Source organism: Plectropomus leopardus, chromosome 3 (assembly GCF_026936395.1).
Source record: "Plectropomus leopardus strain MGB_pleo_1.0 chromosome 3, ASM2693639v1, whole genome shotgun sequence".
NCBI lineage: Eukaryota > Metazoa > Chordata > Actinopteri > Perciformes > Serranidae > Plectropomus > Plectropomus leopardus.
Genome location: NC_142178.1, coordinates 11,153,004 through 11,176,014, shown reverse-complemented (window position 1 = coordinate 11,176,014; position 23,011 = coordinate 11,153,004). Strand labels below are relative to the sequence as shown.

At 38.7% G+C, this 23,011-nt stretch overlaps 1 protein-coding gene across 1 annotated transcript in view; it reads left to right on the top strand.

The window, feature by feature from the left end:
* Positions 1-3,630: 3,630 nt before the first annotated feature.
* LOC148189916 (uncharacterized) overlaps positions 3,631-23,011 on the top strand; it is a 28,781-nt gene continuing 9,400 nt past the window's right edge. Inside the window, exon 1 of the mRNA XM_088075585.1 lies at positions 3,631-3,648. The gene's annotated coding sequence lies outside the window, so the exon portion shown is untranslated. The remainder of the gene's footprint in view (positions 3,649-23,011) is intronic.

Here is a 23,011-nt window from a genome sequence, read left to right as displayed (position 1 = left end):
TCAAGCTTTTTGGTCTGGTTGCAGGTCTAATGGAAAATCACAAAAACCTTTCAGCCCTGAGAGGAAATTACAATGGTGAGTGATCAGTAGCCTTATCTCAGCCCGTACTGTAAAGCACACTTATGTTCCTACAAATACATAGACAGTGTGTCAAAGTTTTGTTCAAGTTATAAGAAAACGGGCCAACGAATAAACTCCTATTTTTGATTTAGTCAGTAATAGTTTTAGTTTTTTTTAATCTCTCCCATGTAGCAATTTACCAATGGTAAATTCTCAATGAAAACATCAACAATGAATAAAAATGAATACCTCACACAATCTGATATGTTATACTGAGTCAAAAAGATCTTAATATTTAACTAGAGAGACCTAGAAAGAGGCCATTAAACTCTTTAATTAAAGATGTTTTAATAACCATTGTTCTCCGAGGAGCAAGAAGTGGCGTAATATTGGGAGGAGGATATTGTCAGGAGCTTCTGACAGCCAGGATTGGCTGGAATCAAGGATGCAACTATCATGGAGGATGCAGCGCCTCCCTCTATAGTTAGGGTTGACACGACACCATCAGTTACCTCTTAGTCTCTACACAGGAGCAAGAGAGGAAGTCTGGTGAGGCACTCACTCATGCTACTCTGAGAAGTATAAATAAGTTAAACAGCTCTTTTTCAGCTTTTGTTTCATGTGTCACTGCTAGACAGGCCAACTGTCACATACAGGAGAACCCAGAGTAACGGGGGCTCAGTACAGTGCAGATAACCTCAGTGACGACCACTCTAACAAGGTCCATGAGGTGATGAGCCCTCTGGTGGATGAGGATTAATAAATAATACAGGGTTTCCATACAAAATGGATTTGAAGAGCCTTGCTTTTAACATAGCCTACTGAGTGCCCTGCTGGAATGACTTGATGGTTCAACTGTTTTGGATCATGACAGTCCTCTTCGAAATTCAACTTTTGCTGCAAATATAAGCTACATTAATGCTTTGGTCTCAAAGGAATAGTTAAAATCTGGAACTAGTGAGGAAACTGTAACCTGCTCTTAAAATGAATATTGATTTGCTATACAAATAATTTCAAATCTCTGTTTTTTAGCGGTTTAGTTAAACACTGTTCTTCATTATTTCATTATTATTAATATGCTTTTCTTTTTGAACTGCCTGTGCGAGTCAAATTCAAGTTTATTATGAATTGTCATTCCATCCATATCTGTAGGAACACATACAGTGGGGCAAAATATCGTTTGTCTGGACCAGTGTGCAAAACAAAATAATAGATAAAAAAACAGACAGTTAAAAGACACTGAGCAGCATTTAAAAAGAGTGCAACAATGCAATACTTTGAAGTGCAATGAAATGCCTGATTTAAAAAGTTAAAATACTTGATAAATACTTTTAAAAAGGGTAAAATATGTTATGTTTTGCATGTTACAAAGAGTTCAGCAGTCATATGGCCTGTGTTAAGAAGCTGTTGCACATTCTGACCATCTGGAGTCCATTCTTGATTAAAATCTCTGTTTTTGCTGTCAACTTTTCTCTTCTTGGACTGCTATTTTGACCTGGCTCAAATGGCAACACCAAATTGGAGACATGCCATGGCAAAGTTAAATAAAACATATTTATTTAATCAATTTAAACCAAATTGGACCAAATCAGACAGAATGAACAGAAGATGACCTTAATGTTTACAGTGTGTAGTGTGGAAGTCAGTGGTGTCAGTAGTGTGTGTGGTGCACAAGAGTAAAATGTGTGTGGATGTTGTGAAGGTGCATAAAACCAAACAAGAGCTACGGAAATATAATCACACCACAGAGGGGCAGTGAGATGCAGCAGCAGAGTGGAGGCTGAGCCAGAGAGAGCGCTACCAGCCGCACACAAGCTTAATTAACCTGAACACTCTCAGGTGTTCCCAACTGCCTTAACGAGCCCCTGTCTGCAAGAGAGCACACTAACAGGTGAATCAACAGCACAGAGTCGTCAGGGTCGTCACAGCACACTATGTGAATCTACTTTTCTTTGACTCATTTATTTCTCAGCCTGTTGTCACTCGTCTCGTCTCTTCCCTGTGTGTTGATCTCACTCACTCGAATCGGAATACTTTTCAGAGTGCACAGATTTGACTGGGTGAGTAGCATTACTTGAGATGATTTACAAGGCGTGTAACTGGTCTGTGAGTTTCCTGGGCCTAAACCAATGCCAGAGAACACTGCAACAGTCAAAATTTAATAATTCTTAATATTTTACCAGATATATAAGGCCCAGGCCTGGATAGGATTCATCTGAGTGTGGACCCAGACCACATACTCAATCCCAAGTCATCAAATACCAACACTTGTTCAATAGCCCTACATGTCAAAATATAAATTTGTATGCTCAGGGACAGCATGTCGATTTAGGCTTGTTACAGGCATTACGTCTTTTCAAAATAACAAACACTAGAAATGTAGTTTCATCCTTCACACTACTGTAGTCACTCAGAGTGTTAAAAGATGCTGCTGCCTGGATCTCGTACCTTCGCTATAGTTTGGCTCAGTTTGTTGGTACCTGATGCCAAGTGAGATCAGTTTGGCCTGTCGGGTGGTTAGAGAGAAATGAGGGGGTAAATTGCTTATTTTACTAACAAGCAGGATGGCGACCACCCTCAAGTCCCCAACTAGCTGCAGCTCTACAGGTGATATTGTCATTCTATGCAGTGTTTCTCTCTTTGTCCGAATGCTTTTACATTGATTTTAACCTTAAATGTGCGAGTGTGGCATGTGCACACAGATAGCATTTCAGCTAATTGTGGCAGAGTGACTGTTTTAATGTTGTGAGGGCAACTGCACTGCTCACCTTGTTGTTTACACTGTAACTTCATCTTTTATAAATGAATGCACTGTGTGGAAGTAAGGCTTGTTGTAATTAGGCAAATCAGAGGCTTTAAGTAGGTCTATTTCAGCAGGGGTTCCTCATGTTTTTGGCTTGTGACTCCGTAAAACAAAGCAATGTCGAAAAGAAGCAAAGATCAGAGAAACATTTGATGTTAGTATATTTATAAATGTTAAAATAATTACTTTATTTTCTCCTTTCCTATCCCGGTTGTGTTTTCTTTTGCAACCCCTCAGATTCATCTTGTGAGCAACTGGGGCTAGGCACAATTTTTGGATTATCGATTCTGTTTCTTTTTTATCAGACAAAAAATGTAGGAGATGATAAATAATCGATCAGTAAATAGTAATGATAAATAAATAATCAAAAATAAGAAGACAGAATGAACTTGCTTGATCTAAATTTGATAAAGTTTGCTAGAAATTACAAAAAAAAAAATCTAATAAAAGCTGCTATTTCACATTCATGATAAAGCTGACTGAGAGGAAAACAACAAGCTACAGACCTTCATTAGATGTAAAGTGTGTGTGGGGGGGGGGAGCACTGTGTTTGACACCACTGCATTTATTATTATACTTACCACAGGAAGTCCAGTTATTCCAGAGACAATAGTTTTTAAAAGGAAGTGATTCAGCAGTCTGCATCATTGATGTAAGAGGCTGCAGATGTTGGCTAAGTGGTGAAGGAGTTATAGTGGGACTGAGATAACAAACACTGCAGCAGAGATGTGTGCATTGCAAATTAGAAATCATTCAGCAGCCATCGCACAGAGAAAAGGCGAGAGGTAAGAGGAAAATTGCTTTTGTAATTAGCTGTGGTTAAAACTAAAACCTAACTGATAAAAGCAGATTTTATTATGATGCTGTTGATGTTTGAAGTGCATGATAATATAAACACAAAGCCACTGAACAGTAGCCGCATGACAGCAGTCTTGCTAAAATCCACACTGTAAAATCTGACAATCTGATCTTACTTGTAATTATTGTGGAAATCAGTTGCCTTAAAAAAAGGAAAGTAAATATAACCATTAATCATGACATGTTACTTTATATCTGCGTGTAACTTAACTTGAAATTTAGCTGTTTTTATTTAATTATGTAAAGTTGTTGCAACTTCAAAGTGACAAATGAAATCACCTTACTTTTGAGTTAGCAGCTTCATTAAACCAAACTAGTCTGACTTAACTTGATCATCACAGAGGATTTTGCCGATGATGAAGTAAAGAGACCTGCATGTTCTGTTTGCTTAACATGTGTAAGAATATACAAATATGACTGATAAATATGCAAGCGGAAGAACACAGATATATGACACAATGTACTTGGTTTACCAAAGTTGTTAAAACTTAGACAGATTGAGTTAAACTGCATTTTTAAATTGCAAAAAAATAACAAAATTAAATAAATATAGCTTAATTTTTTATCTAACTGAAGAATTAGATATAAATTAAACATAAATTAAGATTAATAGTTATATTTGCTTAAAAATTTTTCTCTCCTTTTTTTAAGTAAAATCAACTTGTCAGATTTTACAGTGCAGGAGAGGACAGTAAGGAGATTAGGACATCACAAGACTTAATTACAACAAAACAGCAGAAATATAATCACAATAATATTACTTCCCCCAACTGGTAAAAACTGTAAGTGAAACTGACATTTTTTAATGTGTTGTTTAGCTTCAAGCACTAGAGCTAAAAATGGGAGATAAGCTTCTCTCACAACTTTTGTTGGCAAACTTTTATCAAGCCCTGAAGCCTTATGAGAGGCCATTCTCAAATGGATTAAAATGACATTTCTCATGAGTTTGTTTTGGCCCAAATGGCCACGGAGCTACTCCCCTGACACCAAAGTAATATAACCGGTTTGTTCTAAATTGACTGCCTCAGCATGGCACACTTTACAGCTTTATATAAGTGCAATTTTAAAGTTGTCGTTGGTCCAACTTCTCTCCAATTTTCTCTGAAGGGCAATCAACAAGAGAAGTTTAAGGAAAAGTAGCTGCTGAAAGACAATATACTTAAGAAACAGGAATATATTGTAGCAGACGTGTTTTGGTGTGGAGACAGGAAGCAGTGCTGCAAACTTTGAATGTGGTTTTTACCTGAACTTTGGTATGAGCTTCCCTTCTCTCCTTCCTCTTAAATGTAAACACAACTGTTCCTTGTTTAAAGGAAGACAGCCGAGCACAAAAGGCTGTGTTCCATGGAGGAGAGGTGAAAGTAAATGAAGTTACGAGAAATCAAAAGAAACAATGAAAGTGTTCCTGGAAAAGGAGCATCAAGCTTTCAGTTTTCTAATGATTTTTAATGTCTTCAAAAGTCCATTGTGTATGATTTAGGGGGATTTAGTGGCATCTAGTAATAAAGATTACAGATTGCAACCAGTTGAAACTGGCTACAGTTCCATCAGTTTATTATTCAGAAGGTTTTTACCATAAACCGAATAATCTGCAACGGTCTCTTCTTCTCCCCCAAAAGAAGGACCAGGTAATTAAAACCACTAAAATCACTGAATAAAGCAGTTACACATTACAAATCAGTGTTTCTCCGACGTTGTTGGGCATGTTGGAGATTGCCTGCTAGATAACAGAGAAAAAAACAGAGCACACATTAGAAGATGTGTGCTTTTTTTTTTTCTCTGTTAACTTAAAATCCAGAAATTTAGGAAGTTTTACTGCAAGTGGCATTACCCACAGAAGAAATAGTCACAATACTTGTTTTCAGGAAAAAAGAAACACCAATATATATATATATATATATATTTTTTTTTTTATATAATATTCCATTCTGTCAATATATCCCCCTAAATCCTCAACACTGGAACTTTACAGCTGCACTGATTGGTTTTTTTTTTTTGGCCCCTCAGTTCCAAAGTAAACAAGCTGTCAACACAGCACTGGCATTCTTACCACCATTTTAGTGGACATGGGGAATTCCCAAGCAAACAGTCGTGTTTTTGGCCACCTGATTAATGTCAGTCCAATAATATCTTATTATGTTTTTGGTGCCAACTCCTGAGTCAAATTATGTGGTTGCTTAGAAGCTTAATGTGTCACCATGTTCACCAACTAGTCACCATTTTAGCTGTCTGTCAAAAGCTACCTGCTTGTGTTGACACAATGAGAGCACTGAAACTCAATCAGAACATTAAAGTCAGCTATAAACTGTCAGCTGACTATTCACATAGTGATATGATCCATTAATAATATAAAATACCAGTTATAGCTGCTTTAAAGATGCATAATTGAACAGAACAGAAGAAAATCAGTCCTTAACAGAGAACCTTTAGAGTTCTGTTTATCCGGTACATTATGTTCTGTGTTGCCTCACAAACAACATCCACAATTGTCAACTTCTGTATGTCGTTTCCCAAAGGAAAAGGAATAAGAGTCAGTAACCTCTTACCTAATGAGCTTTCCTGTCTTTGTTTCCCTCTGTACTCCTCTTTATGTTTCTCTGTCTGACATGATATGTTTTTACTTTATGGCATTTCCTAAGACAGCCCTGCAGCCATCTCTTGTATTGCCTTAGTAATTTAAGGTGACTGATTTGACCGGCCAGCCTTTAGCAATCTCTCTTCGCAAACTTTTATTGATTTTGACTATCACCTAGATTGGAGCTACATTCAGAACAAACTGTGCTCTGACAGCAGCAGCCCCGCTGCATGCTGCTGTAGCTGTCAGAAGAAAAAATGTAAAAGTCAGCCGCTAGATTTATTTTCAGACATGCTTTGATTTTTGAAGTTATTGTTAATATAAAAAGTACATATACTTTTGGCATTCGTCAAGTTGGTACAATAAATCTCATCCAGTGAAGGATGTGAAGCTCCATTCTTTGATGTCGGAATTACAAGTGGAAACACTGCAACTCTCTTTCCACAATATGAGTCTCCTCAAACAACATTGTATCTAGCAATATTCCACGAATACTTACAAATAAGTGTGTGTATGTGTGGTTAGAGTGGTTGCATGGAAGCATTCCTTGTCATATGCGTACGGGTTTTTTAAACCTTACACCTGTTTGCGTCATTCACTCTCCACTACCCCATCCCTCAGGTGGAAAACCCTCTTATCTCCAACACCATCTCCAACATTACGTAACACTTAAAATCAGCGGGAACATATTTGTATGGTATTTTTGTGTGTTGGTGACCTATAATGGAAAGATAATGGATGACACTTCCTTAACACCCTCTCCCATCTGGGGAATGATCCTCAGTCGCAGGGTCATGGAGGTGTGGGAGGACTGATAGAGGCCATTTTCACCAACAGTCAAACAGCTCATTTTATGCACTTTCACTAATGGACAGGGCTATCATTTATGAAGGGTAATGCCTTTAAAAGGGGCATCAGTGGAAGCTAATGATGTGACCAGCACTCTGTATGAAGCAATCCTTTGTTGGATGATATTTAGAATCACACATTTTATGAGGTGCTTTCACTGATGAATGGCAAGATTAGCAAAGTTATGATGATGGCTTTAAACTGTCAAGAAGTCTATTTTCACTGGTTCATTTAGGATGGAGATACAAATCCTGCAGGGATTGTCTGTCTCCCACAAAATACGACCACAAAGGCGGTTTGTACAGGAAGCTTAGTATGACCCATATTTACTCTTAATGTTAGGCAGTGACCTCTAGTAACCATAGTAATCATCACGGGAGCAAAGGATGAAGTTAGGTGAAGCAGTAAAAAGCGAGAAAGTTGGCTTAGATAGGATGTTGGTATTTATGGAAGGGTCAAGAAAACACAGGACTTCAAACTAGAAGATCGCTGTTTGTGTCCCTTGTCAAACAACCTTTAACTACATAATGTATTTTTAAGGGATACTTTTCAAATTTTCAGCCCCCCTTGTATCATAAACAATATAAGCAGCTTGTGCACATGAACTCCCGGCTGAATTTTGCTGGCTCTAGGGTTGTTGCTTGAACTACAGATTGTATTTCCACAGCTTTGTATGCCCATCACCACAGACACAAAGTATGGAAGGGGATTGAGAGAGAAACCCACCCTCTCTCTCCGTCAAACTAAAATCAAACTGTAAAACTAAGCATTGCTAATCAAATATAAACCATTAATCTGTTGTATTTATTTCTTGCATTATTGCCTAACATGTCTTCAGAAACAAACGGTATTTTAGTGCCTTGTTTGGCTGTAATATGAGAATTTGTAAACAGGAACTGGATGCCATACTGTTTTCTGTATTGTGGAAACAAAGACTGAAAAAACTGAGACCTGACCGTAAAACTAAGCAATGCAGATGAAACACGAACCAAGATTCTGTCATTGCATTGCGTATTTCTTGCTCAAATTTTTTTAGAGACATATCTCAGCTTACCATTTAACTGTAATTTGGGATTGTTTGTTACCAGCTGGCCACCTTATTGTCTCCTGTGACAAAGTGGATAAGCACTCATTACATCACCCACCAGGGTGGTTTGTTACCTCTTGAGCAAAATCCAATTCCACAGCCCTTTTTCTCTTATTTGTCCTCTGGTCATGTAGCACAAATTTCAAATAAACCTTAATAAACCTAACCAAGTAGTTTTGTTGCCTAAACCTAAAATGTTAACCATGTTTTTAAAAATGTGTCTGTCAATGGCCATATATGACTACTTGACCATACTATCTGCTTGGTATGAGGACGTGTTGATCCCCTGCCTGGAACGGGTGCTAATTTGGAAAATGTTCCTGTGAGTCGTATTAGAGGGTAGGAGCAAACAACCTTTGTGGTCACATGGGTTGGAGAACGAGTTGGATTAAAAGTACTGTAGCTTCCAATTGGTCCATAGCTTCCCTCTGCTTAACACAGCACCTTTCTGTTTTACCACACAGAGCCGAGTCCACATATGCTCTTAGATATTTCCCATTTCTTTCCTCTTTCTAATCCCATCGTCCTTTCCTCAAACACAACCGAAACATGTGCAGGTCTCTCACTCATGTATGTTTGCTGTGGACACCTCTTCTCATCACTGCTAGATTAAGGTCCCTGCAGTACCCTGTAAACAAAAGCATAAATCACTTACGCTTCTCCTCAAAGGCCTGACTGAAATTCATGGTTCTCAGCTCCACTAAATCACAGTGGGTGAGTGCCAAGGGGAGGTTAGAGGGCTAATACACACTGTCCATGAATACCATCACCAGCGAGGCCAGTCCTATGTGTCTAAATACAGTCAATTTAGAGATGGATGGGCGTAAGCTGACCAGCCGGGGAGATGAGAACAGCTGTAAGGCTGCCAAGCGTTTGATAATTGTAGCCAAGTCAATCTTATTTATATAGCCCAATATCACAGATTTGCCTCAAGGGGCTTCACAATCTTTTTACAGTCTCTATACATAGACCCTTGATTCAGATAAGGATACAATCCCCCCGGAAACGTATAATGGAGGAAAAATATAGAAAAAATGTCATATAGAGCAACAGATGGAGATCTCTCTTCCATGCAATACTTATTGTGTGTGCAAAATAGACTAGCATATTCAGCAGACAGAGCACACTTGTAATTCAATATACACTTGTACCATGAGAGGTAGAAAGCTTCCAGATTTGATTTACGGCATTTCAGGCCTGCTGCTTAAGACCATGGGTTTGTTCAGGAAACCAGGGTGTAGACCATTTTGACCATCTTGTTTTGGTAAGTGATGTAACTGCATCCAGGAGACTTGAGAGGGCTGTGCACACTCAAAATGTAATACCAGGGAACAATTTGAGGGAGCATAAGGAGGGATGGCACCCCGCTGGTTAACAAGAACAAACACTTCAGTCCATCAGCCTTAACAATACATGGTGAAAAAAATGTGTTTCCTTCCTTCTCTGGTCTAAGTCTTCACCTGTTAGAAGTGTATTTGTGTTGCTGCCACTGAACTGAACAGCAGAAACCTATTTAGTTTGTATGGTTATGTCAAAAGCATCAACATGCTATATCTCTTTAAATGAGATTTTAACATAGTCAGAGGATGAGTATTACCTCTCTATCGTTTATTGCAGTATATAGTGTTATTGTTGCATTGTAAAGGTGTTGAAGTTAAGCTGAGTTAGGAAGTAAAGGTATTGCTCGATCTAACACAGACTCCAGACTCTACTGTAGTCTGTGCACCATACTCTCATCTAATCAACCCAATGAAATTTCCATACACATAGCTGGCCAATCACGAAATGCCTACCCGATTACTTGCAGAACCCAAAGTATATGAGGCAGTATCATAACGTTGTCTGCCATTCTGTTCTCTTCAGTTGCAGAGATTTGGCTACTGATCAGTGTGGCTTAGTCGATGTTATGTCACACAGGGTGTTCATTCATGGGGTCTCCACCCGTCACACCCATAGAGTCAAGTAGGGGGTGGAGCCTGTGTGAGATAAAATGACTGTTAGGATATTGTAACCTTTGTTCTATTAGCAGAAATAGAGCCCACTATCGAGAGGCCTTGCTGTTCTTACAGCACTTGCTGAAAAGGGTGTAGGTAAGGTGTGCTGCATTATTTACTATGGGATCCACATCTACTCAGGTTGGCAAGTTCCAGCCTTGTACATTTATGCAAATTTCAGTGGGCGAATTAATGAAGCAAGTGGAAACCTCTCAGGGCTGAAAAATTAACCACTTGAGGTTGGGTTCAGAAGCCAGCCAATCCTAATTGCCCTCCATGTTAAAATGCCCAACTTAACAGCAGAATAAATATGATAAGGCGAGAGGGAAATCCAGGCACTCCAAAACTATGCAAACGTGAAAAAACGAGGAGGAATAAATATGTTCACAGCCTTGTGCAAAAACTGTTTTTGGGCTCTATAGCTAATTTCCTCTTTCATGACAACTATACAGGGGTGAATTTTTATATAACTCAACAGTTCACATTTTATGAATGCTTTAAGTAACTCATTAGGGCGGGCTGCTTTGAGTGACAGGTTGTCTGCCAATAGCGCCTCTCAGGCCTCCCAGTCAGATCCACCCCTCGCTCCTCCATAACTCTAGCCTCTCACCCAAATATGGTTACTTCTGGTTTCAAAAACCCAAGATGGTGACGACCGTATTGCCAAACTTGAGGCTTCAAAATGGGAGTCCAAAAACCAGTAGGTGACGTCATGATCACTGCATCCATTATTTATACAGTCTATGGGCTGGGTCGCAACAGGGACATTCACTCATCGGGCTCCACTGACTGTGCCCATAGGGTCCAGTGGAGGACAGAAACTGTGTGAGATGGAGCAAAATTTACATCACAGTAACCTTAGTTCTATTAGCACAGGCAGAGCCCAGTACCAGGAGCCCTGCTGCTTCAAGGCCGCTTGCTGAAGAGGATGAAGGATGGCAGACAAGTATCATGGCACTCTCCCACTTGATTATGTTGATTACATTGGAAGCACATGGAGACCTCTATGCATTTCATCCCGTCATTAGTAACCCATGTCTGATGAAGACATTAGTTTTCATTTAATAATAAGACTGTACAGATGTTGATGCTGGTGCTTACAATAAAGCTACTTTAATTGACTACAATCTCTCATTTGCAAAATGTATAGGCAAGGCTGGAGGGCATTTGTCAAGATTTTGGTATTGTAAGCATTTTGGTTTCCATTTGTAGTTCAAGTAGTATTAAACAGAATACACCGGCCGAAATGCAGTCTTACAACCCATCAGCTCTCTCATCTGGTGACGATTAGCCGACATGACTGATGCATGGAAAAGAAAATCTTGGCCAAGATATCTGTCTGCTACACCAGATCTCCATAAATATTAGCCGATCTGAGATTGCCATGATGGCTATAGAACAGATCAAATGTGGCTCCTCCCTTCATCCTTTTGTTTACGATTATGTTGCAACAGGGATGCAGACTCACCTTGCCCAATTCAAGGTGAAGCACTAAAGCTTAATTAAAGGAGCTGCATTGTAAGCACCAGCATGTGGACATCTGTACGGTCTTATTATTAAATGAAAAGTAATGTCTCTGTCAGACATGGATGACTCATGAGGGGATGAAACGCATACAGCTCTCTGTGTGCTTCCACTGTAATCAACATAATCATGTCCTTTTTTATAATGAAAGCTAATTTATCCACTTTAAATGTCTGGCAGGGAGAGAATCCAGTCTGTTATCCCTTCAGTGTGAAGTGGTTGTCTAAGTGTCAATCACACAGGGGGGTCATCTTTTTCACTGAGGCACACTGAACCACATTTAATCTTCCTATCATAAAACACCTTTAGAAGCTTGAATCTCATCTGGGAGTTGAGCCAAAATGAAGGATATGTTTAGGCCCAGTAATGCTGAAATAACACATCAGCAACTGCCAGAGTGCAAGCAAACAGAAGAGGCTAATCCTCTGCGTTAGCAAACACTGGCGTCAAGTTTGAGCACGGCTCTACATTCGCTAAGAAGGTAGGCCAGCTACCCTGTATGCTCTGAGCCAGATTAGCTTCCTGATTCTGCAAAAACATGCCTCTGATCTCCTCAGAGCTGGCTTCTGAGTGATAAACTCTCCCTCAAACATGAATTTGTCCCACATCAAAGCTGCTGACAACACCACCGAGCTTACAGGGAGCAGGGGATGTGTGTCCAAATATTGTATTTCACCCATTTACAGTCCAAACAAAAGATAACAAGGATCCCTGAGACGGTTGTTTCTTTAGAGATTAGTGACAATTATGACTCAGGTAAATCTGATTAAGCAGGACAGAATAATATTGAGCTGGTCAAGAGCAAAAGCCTGAATTTGATTTGATGAATCACACGCAGCAAGAGTGACAATGGGGATGGGGCTGCTAACAGCATTGCAGTACCTCGAACTGCTTATTAAACCAAATGTGTCAATTTATGTATATGCGGTGGTGGAGGATGTCACACATCCTGTCATGTCATCCACAAATTGGTTTACCTTATGCATAAATATGACAAAGTCTTCATAGATTTCACGAACACAGCATTCTGTAGATATCTGGATGGTGGAAGTAACAAATTGCAAATGCAGCCTCAAGTTAACATGAGTTTACACATTTCACATTTTGGCCTAATTGTTCAAATTTAATGAATAGAACTAGAAAGTAGATAATAATACATTTAGTTCTGGAGATTAATGGTGACTTTGATGGAGGAAGTATGCCTTGGTCTCATATTTTATCTTTTAAAGGGCATGAGCTTCTACTAGTACTGGTAATAATGCAGTAGTTGTATTTTTTATTATAGGCATTATTACAACATAAAGAAAATCATTTGTATGTTTCAGTTATATGATGTAGTTCAGATACATGTAGCCTATGTATATGAGCAGTTAAGGTAATTCATAAGATTTTGCACAACCTCCTCTGTTGCTCTAAAAGGTTTAATGCAACTTTGTTTTCACATAGGCAGTAGTGCTCCCCAATACCTGTAAACAGACTTCAGTGTCTAAAATTGTCAATGACAACATGCATGATGGTTTTCTTAACAGTCTAAAACCCCTCAAAGTCCTGTTCCTGCCAGCTGTATCATTCAATTGCATCTTTTTGAAGCCTGTAAAATGCTGTAGATTATGCTGAGGTTCATGTGTCATGAGGCCACAGATGGCAAAGCACAATTGTCTCACTGTTCACGTAGTCGCTACAGCTTCCTCGAACCACATGAGGGTAATTTCTACTTCAGTACAGTGTAGCTTCATTTAAATCAATATAATGACAGGCCATTTCTAACAGCAATGGTAAAGCTTTTTAAACATGTTAAAAGGACTGACCTTTAAAATCATATGATGCCAGAGAGTGAAGCAATTATCTGCAGTTAAGGGCTAAAAACATCAGGAAATTCTTTCACTGATCTGACGGGCTTTGTGGATTTTTCCACTGAGTCATGATATCATAATGAATTGGATGTGGAAGTGGTGTGTCAAAAATGTGTGGAACTTACCAACCACCATTAATTAACCTTTCCTGTCTCCATTTTCCTTCTGGTCTATCACTTGCCAACACTTGAAAAGGTCATCAGTGACTGTCAGGAATAAAAGTAAGGGCATGATGAATCATTCATGATATGACCTCGCCTTTCTGTCACACTTGTGTAGTTCACACAGAAAATATAATATCGACACGAGTCTTAATGTCTGTCCTCTATTATAGCGGTCATCATCACCACATTGTTCATACAGTCTGTGGTTAACACTAAAAAAGGTGACTCTAGTTTGGATAAGAAAAAAAAATTGTTGTGACCAGAGTCTGTAATATTTAATAAAATGTTTTTAAACACACCTTTCTGCTCAATAATTAATATTTCTTACTACATACCCAATTGGTCCTGATTTTATTTTAAATTTAGAATTTCCCTGTCTAAATCAAAGGATAAAAGCAGCCCACTCTCACTGAAAATCAACCCGTGTTTCATGCACACACTGCAGGTGCCATCTGGCCATCCGCTGGTGTTTAATAACACCCGACTAATTCTGTCCGGTCGTGTTCTATGCTGACGCTGTCCAGCGGCGTTTCATGCATGAAACGTGAAAAGTGCCTTTTGGCGTCCTGCACTTATGCCAAAAGCCCTGACAAAGTGACACTTTATCCGTTTGAAATGAAAATGGGCTGGCTGTTGTTAAGGTTTGAGGTCAACATTTCAACTTTTAGTGCTAAAGGTTACCATAATTTGATGACAGGGATGGAGCATTACTCACAAACTTTATCAACCCCGCACAGACAGCCTATCACTCAAGCTTCCCCGCCTCCAGAAAAGCATGACTTTGGCCCTTAATGAAATGTAAACTAGGGTTGTACTAAAAAAAATATACATTTGTCAAGAAGAGTATAATTAGCTATAGAGACCACAACTTTTTTTTTTTATACCAGGTTGTAAACAAGTTTATTTCTGCTGTGAAGTTGGGCATGTTAACATGGGGGTCTATGGGGATTTACTCTGTTTCAGAGCCAGCCTCAAGTGGCCATTCGATTGACTGCAGTTTTTGGCACGCTGCACTGGCTTCATTTCTGAACCTCGGAGATGGCCGCTTGGTTTAAAACTTTGACCATTTGAACTGTTATATATGTCGTTTTGGGGCTGGTCATATATATCGTTTTGAAACTGAGCAGAAATTGAATGTCATTTATGTATGAGAGAGAGTTGGAAAAAAGACAGAGCTTCATATTTGGTCATGCGATGTCACATATTGTACTTGCTATTGTTCTGTGTATCTTCATATCTTTTTGCTTGTAAACAAGTGTTTTGGATGCAAGATCCAAGAGGACCCAGCAGGATTTGCAAGGGTCTGTGCCAACTCAACACGCTGACAAACACAGATAGTCTTTCATACACAAAATTAACAAATGTCAGAGTTGTATTGCACTGAACTTAACTAAAAACAAAGAACATTCATTTAAGTGAATTATTTTGCTTTTCATCTTGTTGTATTATACAAGACTGAGTGCAGCCTCTGGAATAGACCTGTTAACTTCACAGAAAATGTGTTGTTTCTTCTTAGTTCAAAAGTTCCCTCAGACCCACGAGGACAGTTCATCCTGCATACTCTTGTTCTGTACCCTCCAACAAAACCCTCCAATAGACATTAACTGTGTGATAGCAGTCTTTTATGGGGGAGATTGGTTCGGATGGTGTGTTTATGAGCGCAGCGAAGCTTCCATATCAGCTCATAAATGTGAGTCATGATTTTGTGCAGTGGAGATGTCCTCAGAGTTTTAAGGGCTCAAACAGAGGGCGTAGACAGAGACAGTGGAGAGGGACAGCAGGGGAGTCGTATCATGTGTCCGTGTGGCCCGTGCAAGGCTGTCAGCAGAGAGCAGTCTGGAGTGCAAGCTCCTGTGTAGACTGGAAATAATGACATTATGATCTGTCTGATAGTGTTCATAAAGTTACCGAATGATGGCAGTGATGATGTCAGTGAGGAATAGCTGTGGGGGGGGGGCAGGCCACCCTGAAACAACTGATTTCTTAACCCTTTGAAAACTGGATCGACATCACTTTTTTTGGGGGCTGTATTACACTGTATGTAGTACACCTTTTGGAATTATCTGAACCTCTGAAACCGAAGCAAATTGGCTTTGGTTTGATTTATTGTGAAAACGTGGAAAAAGGCAATGAGCAACCTTGCAAGAAATGCTCTGCAAACTGCCAAGAAATTAGAATTTTAAAAAATCAGGGAAAAATAAGCTATTATAAATACAACCATATATTTAAAATAATATAACCAAATTATTATGATTCATTTGAGTACTTTTCTCAGGTCATCTTTTAGTTCTTCTTTTAGTTTGCTTTTTTCTCCCTTTTTAAGCTTATTTACAGACTATTTTCTTCTAACTTTTTACTAATTTCTTTATAATTGTTGAGTAAGTTCTTGTTAAGTTTTGCATCACCTTCTTCCCACGTTTTTGAAAGAAATCAAGCCAACGTGCTCAGGTTTTTAAGTGTTAACCATCATATTGACATAGTTTTCTATAAGCCTTTATGCTACAACAGCATAATTGAATACCTGAAATTCAGTTATAGCTTTTGGTATTGGTGTGCCACAACAAAATAATTAGTGGCCCCATCTTTTGCGGGCACCACTGGATAAAGGTCTGTTCTTTGAGTATTTGATCAAATGATAAAGTACTTCAAGTTGTGAGTGACTGCTGGCATATGTGTGTCTGCATATGTCAGTGTAGGGATGTGGCAATCACCCTGGAAGTCCCAGATGTGTTCTCACATTTTCTAGCAGAAAGTGGCATCTTCAAAGGTCTACAATGATCTCACAGATGTTTGCCCAAGTTGAAATGTATGTTTTGATAAAAACAGGTTACTAATTGGAGAATTACTGAACCATGGTTATGTCTGTGGAGAAGCACTTGTCTTAGTAACAGCCAACAGATATCCTACTGTTTAACCTCAACAACCTGCATATGGTGCAGGGCATCAGTCAGTTGTCACAGAACTGGATGCTGGACAAACTCTACTAGCTTTTGAAACTACATGACAGAAATTAAACTATTTTAGGAAATTACAAATTATGTTTGAATGCAGTTGTAATGTGGGTAATCTTATGGGAAGTTTTTAACCATATGACCTCAGAACTAAACTTTGTGAATTCTGAAGAGCGGGACTGCTTTAATGCATTTTATATACATTGGCCTTGCTGGCGAAAGCACTTTGTCTCTCAGCTAATTTGTTAGTTCTCTTAATGTAATGTCTCCTTTATTACAAAGTCAATAGTATGCCATGACTATTAAGGCTGAGTGATTAGCAGTGTTTTAATTGGGAATGTGGCAGGAAAAAAAGTCACATTTTCCGAATAAAAATGACTGGATGCTCATTCCCTGATCTTATCTCAATAATGCCATTATTCTTTTTTAATTCAACGTTTTCATTCATATCTGTTACCAGAAGAATATAGCTAAATAAGGCAACACTGATTCATGTGTACAGGTCCATGACTTCAGCTGGAAGACCCAGCAGCTTGTCTCACTCACATTCACGGGTTAAAAAACAACAAATGTAAATTGAACAAAAGTACCACTCTGGAAGCATATTAAAAATTTGTTTGGAAAATCAATATAAAATTAAATTATGCTGTACACTGACTATGTTAACATGCATTTCTGATATATATAAATATAAACAATATTCCTACTAACATGGCTTACATGGCTAATGAAAATTAATATTCTGCTGGTACTGTTTACAAGAAGCTACTCCATACTACAACGTGCCAAAACATGTCATTTAGCATGTCAATGTTAAGACAATTGGAATGGCTGTTGCATGCACCAGGATTTTCCACCCAAAGTTGCCGCTTTCATTCCGTCAACCAAAAACATCAACATACGATATTTGTGCATAACCTAAAATTTGTTATTAACAGGCTGTTCTAATGCACTGTTCCAACATATAACAACAAAAAGTAATGTAACACAATTAGTATAACCCAAGTAAATTGGATAAGAGAGAAGTCCAAGTAAAGAGGAGAAATTGGGGTAGTGGATTGGTTAAACAAATACAAGATTTTTCCCCAGGGGGCCAGTGTTTGTGTCCATTGTGAAACCTAGCAAACTTGGAGTGATTTTAAGGTATATTGTCAGCATGTTTTCTTCCTAAGTCTATCCTATGCAACTCTACTTTCCTAAAGCTATCTCCTAATCCTAACATATGTACATTATATACATAATGTGACAACACCATTCATTGGGTGCTAATTCATTAAATATCATTGTACGAAGTTGTATGAAGAAACTTAAGTTGATATCCAAGTTTTTTTTTAAGTTTACCCAGTTGAAAGAGAGTACAAAGAATATTATTAAAATCTGGTTGGTACTGGCATATCTCACATGTCTTAATGGGAAATGCAACATTGAGGATAAGGTGTAACCCAGAAAATCTAAACAGACTTACATGGCTCATATCATATTTAAAATATATATTACTGTCATATTTGAAATATGGCAAATATTAGTGTGCATGTATAAATACCCACTGAATGGTCATGTTCATGGTAAAAATCAAAGGCACATTAATAGGTTTAGTTTGATTACACAATAATGCATGTCACTGCAGGTTTCTGATACAGGCAAATAGAATAAACACTCAGAGTATGTAATCACACCCTACACCTAGTCAATAATTAACTTGCTCTGAAAAGAAAAACAAATGTCCCGGACCTTGAAGGGCAAGTCCTGAACACACCCTACACTTTCAGTTATAATGTCACCTTTAAGCAGCATGCATGAACTCAGTGTCACAGGAATGAAAGTGCTGTATGTTTCCAGTCTCTTCAAACTTTTGTTCCTCAAGAAAAAAAAACACACACTACAGCTAAAACCATCAATCACTGCTCAGCAGTGATCCTGCTCTTGTGTTTGGCAAAATTGGCTCAATTTTATTTGAGTGGCGAGTCACTTGCTACCTGCGCACAGCCACTCCAACAAAGAAACTTGTTTTGCTCAAACAGCTTTGCTTCTTCACTCGCAAAACAAAGTCTGTATAATTTAGAGCCTTGCTCCTCTTCTCCTGTGCCCCTTGCACTTACGACTCTTGCAGGAGGAGAGGGTAGCATTGATTGCACCCTGCCATTTTCTGGATGTCACCACTAATGGCTGTACTAAGCACTGCGACCATGCTGCCGCTGGCTGGAATCAGCAGTCAAAGATGCTGAGAAGTGAGGGCACGTAGAGAGGCAGAGGGGGTAAGGGTGTAATGGGGATTAATGCTTTGTTGAGGAAGTGTTTAATAGACCTGCTGAGCAAGCTTTCCTCTCTCTACACACATTGAAGCTGTTCTCTGAGGTCTGACTGAGAGAAAGAGTAATACACTTCAAATTGTTGCACAAAAGTCAAAGTTCAAGTGAGTTGAAGCTGTGGCAGACTGAGTGTTGAAAACTATAAGAAAGTGGTTATTATCCTGACCCAGAAAATACAGTGTTGAACTTTGGACAAAGATTGTTTTCAAAGTGATATCACTTATATGCTTATGATTCATTGTCCTGTCATCTGGCTCAAATCTCCCATGAATACTATATATCCCACTCACTTATGGTAAGATGTTGTTGCTTTATAAACTGCTCATGAGTCTTAGTTTGTGGTACTAGCAACGAGAATAGTTTTAGATTTGTGACAGTTTTTGGCATGCTGAAAAAAACTCATTAGTAAACAAAGAGGGTGTATACTGTACGGTTGACATACTCAAGAATGTGTGAATGTCTAAAAAGGAGGAATAAGTTATCTCAGCACTGATCCATCTCGTAGCAGTAGGGATTTGAATTAATTTTACTCCTTGGTGTTGCCCTTGAAAAGTAAACCTTGGACAAATGTCAAGTTTATTTGCCCAGTATCATAGTTATAAAGTATGTATGAAGAGGCTTTGCGAGCCCACAACAACAGTAAAGTTTCCCAACCCGGTTCAATCAGTCTGCAAGAGACTGAAACCAGCCACTGACTGTTACATACAAAAGAACGACAGCACAATAGCTTAAGGCAAAGTCATTTTTTTCACAGCATGCTGCTGAATAATTTTGAAAGCTTTCCTTTCTGTTTGTTTTGGTGAATCACCTCCTGTTTAGGAAAACCCAGAAAACTACTGCATATGCCCTCCCCTTAAACATTTTTCTAAAGAGGCAGCTACCCCCAAATCAAAAGTACGCATTTTTTTCTCTTACCTCTAGTGCTCTTTATAAGTCTAAATTGTTTTGTTGTGAGCTGCTGAGTGTTGGAGATATCAGCCATGGAGATGTCTGCCCTCTCTCAAATATAATGGAACTAGATGACTTGCCTTGTAGTGCTCAAGCGCCAAAAATAACTAAATAGATAAATAAATAAATAAACTCAACAGCAATGCCTCTTTCCAAAAATCATAACACAGTTACTGTTATAATTTACAGACCTTGTTGTGAGCTTTTTCATGTACTACATGAATTATTTTCTTTCTACTGAACTCCACCCGCTAACTGTATCACTGCACAGAAGGAGGCATACATCTACTATTTGCTCACCTAGCGCCACTGAGCTAGCTAACATTACAGCCCAGCTGAGGAGGACACCATTAGTGTTTAAATCTTTTGCTGTTATGAAAATAATTAATTTCATTCATGAGTGGTTGAATGATGTCTGCCATTGCTTGGAGAGAAGGCAGCCATCTCTATGGTCGATTTCTCCAACGCTCGACAACTCACCACAAAACAATCTAGACTGATAAATAACACAGGTAAGAAGAAATATATATATTTCTGGTTTTAGGGTGAATTGTCAGTTTAAGCAAGTTCATTGTGAGCATATATTTGACCTTTTAGTCAATAATGTGTAATTCACATTATTATGTATGCATTATGAGTAACCCATACTCAACGCTGACTTTGATTATGGGTTAAAAAACAAAATAAAACAACACAAAAAGTCAAGAGGCAGTCTGTTCCTAGTCATACCGGTGACTAACTTTATTTCTGAGGCTGTACCATAATTATGAAAATAAAGTTGTTAGCCAGAGCTGCTTGTGTATATCTGAATGAAATACAGCTTTTTTAACATAAAGCATATTTTAAATGTCCATAACTTTTTCTGAAGCGATTTAAAGCAGAACTACATATGGTTGTTCCAACATAAAACATGGAGACTTCAGTTCAGTACCCATTAATGCTGCAAGTTGCATTTTAAATGAAAACTTGCAGCAGTATATGATAGTCTTATAGAACTTTTCGAGTTAAGTGCCAGCATGGCTTAGATTCCTTAAATCTTGTTGAGGCTGAGCTTTAGTGGGGCTTTGGGGGGGAGGGTTTAACAGCTAAAGTCTTCAACAGGAATTAGATACACAGGAATTATGAGTGCTACTTGTACCAGCGTCTTCAAGACCCCGATGCAATGGAAGATCAACAGCTCATGTCAAGCATTAATCTGAAACAAGTTTAAATTACGGTCATTTAGAAACCTTACAACTTCTGTTTGAGGTTACTCCTAAAATCTTTGACATTATCCAGGTGCAGTGGGAAAAAAGTGGCTATGAGTGTGACATTATTTTAGTCCCTAAACAAACAGTATGTAATCCTTCAACTTCACCAATCACCAGACTCTGAGATGTGACGTTTTCACCTTACTGCATAAATATTAGCCTGATTTACCACCATTGCAACAGGTCCAGAGAATGACTCAAACACAATCTTGAGCTCAGGTTTACTGTCAAACTTTATTTACCAGATTCTGAGCAACTTCATTGGTTTACCAGACCTACAGCAAATTATGTTAAAGTAACAGATCAGACTCAGCGTAATGGATAATCTGGTCCCCACAGCAATTAAGTACAGGATAAAACTCGACATGCCACGTAACTAAGCCGCATAGCTGCTGTCATGAACAGCCAGAGTCAGGTGTAATTAAATGATTGTATCATGCAAGAAACGCAGTCAGAGGGGGATTAACTAGAGGAAAATAAAACATGCTTTGATCTGGCCTGAGCCACACTTTTTATTCAAGATTAACACTTCATGGCTATTGCAACATCAACCTTGACAATAGTGTGCTCATAAAAAAATAAAACCCACAGCCAGGACAAAGGGCAATGCCACAGAATTCAGTGTGTATTCACACTTCTTTTAAGATTATTTTTTTCTGGCTTGGACAGTATTAAGTGAGAAAGGGTGAGAAAGAGAGAGGGGACATGCAGCAAAGGGTCGAGGCCAGAATTCAACCTAAGGCTGCTGCGGCGAGGACGTAGCCTCTGTACATGGGGCACCTGCTCTATCAACTGACCTACTGGGCACCCTTTGTATTTATAATTTAATGTTTGTATAGACACAATGTCAATGACATCAAAAGAAAAGTCAATCACTTTGAAAAGTGTTTGTCTGCTTGGCCGTATGCTGATGAGATATATCTGCTAATCATTAGGCTGCTTAGATTCACTAAGATGAGGACCAAGGTTCAACATAAAGGCAGGAGATGGTAGCAAAGCTGCAGCAGGAAGAAGAAGTCACTACATTATGCATAAAACATGCATATAATATGTGCATCTGCAATGTAATAACATAGAACTGTTCAGTGAAAGATCATGAGTCATTTTAATTAGATTTTCTTTTCCCATTTCAGTAAAATGCAAAAAACTACACTTTTATGACACTTTTCTGCCAAAATAAGGTACACAAAACCAGTAGACTTGAAGATGTTAATGTTTTACAAAGAAGCCTGCGTTTGTGGTTTCGTATATAAGGACCGTAGTCTGCAAGAACCAAAAGCAGGAGCTCTGTGACAAGTAGTATCTGACTTCGTTTTTTGAGAATAATCTGACACAGTTCATAAAGATGTTTTGAAATTCATGCAGTAGAGCCAGAGAGTTGGTTTTCATTGCACACATTTGATATCTTGATGTCAAAAAATCTGCCCCCCACATTTTCTACAATGCAACTAGACTGCCAACAGTTCATTCGGGCTTTTGAGTGTGCTATAGTAGTAGCCATGGATGGATTACTGAGTGGGCATGCTGATGCATTGTTGGAGCCCCTGGGCCTTCACCTGCAAAATGTCAAATTAACAAAGATAATCAGAAAGAGTGTATATGAGTATATGGGGCGAAAAGAGACACACACACAAAAGAACCCCACAAAGTGATGCAAAGGAACTGAAAAGAGACAAAAAAATCTCAAACATTGGGCAAAGCAATTCAAAATTACCTCAAAGGGACACAAATCATCCACAAAAAGTAACAAAATGACAAAGAAAAACACAGAATTTTCCTTAAAGAG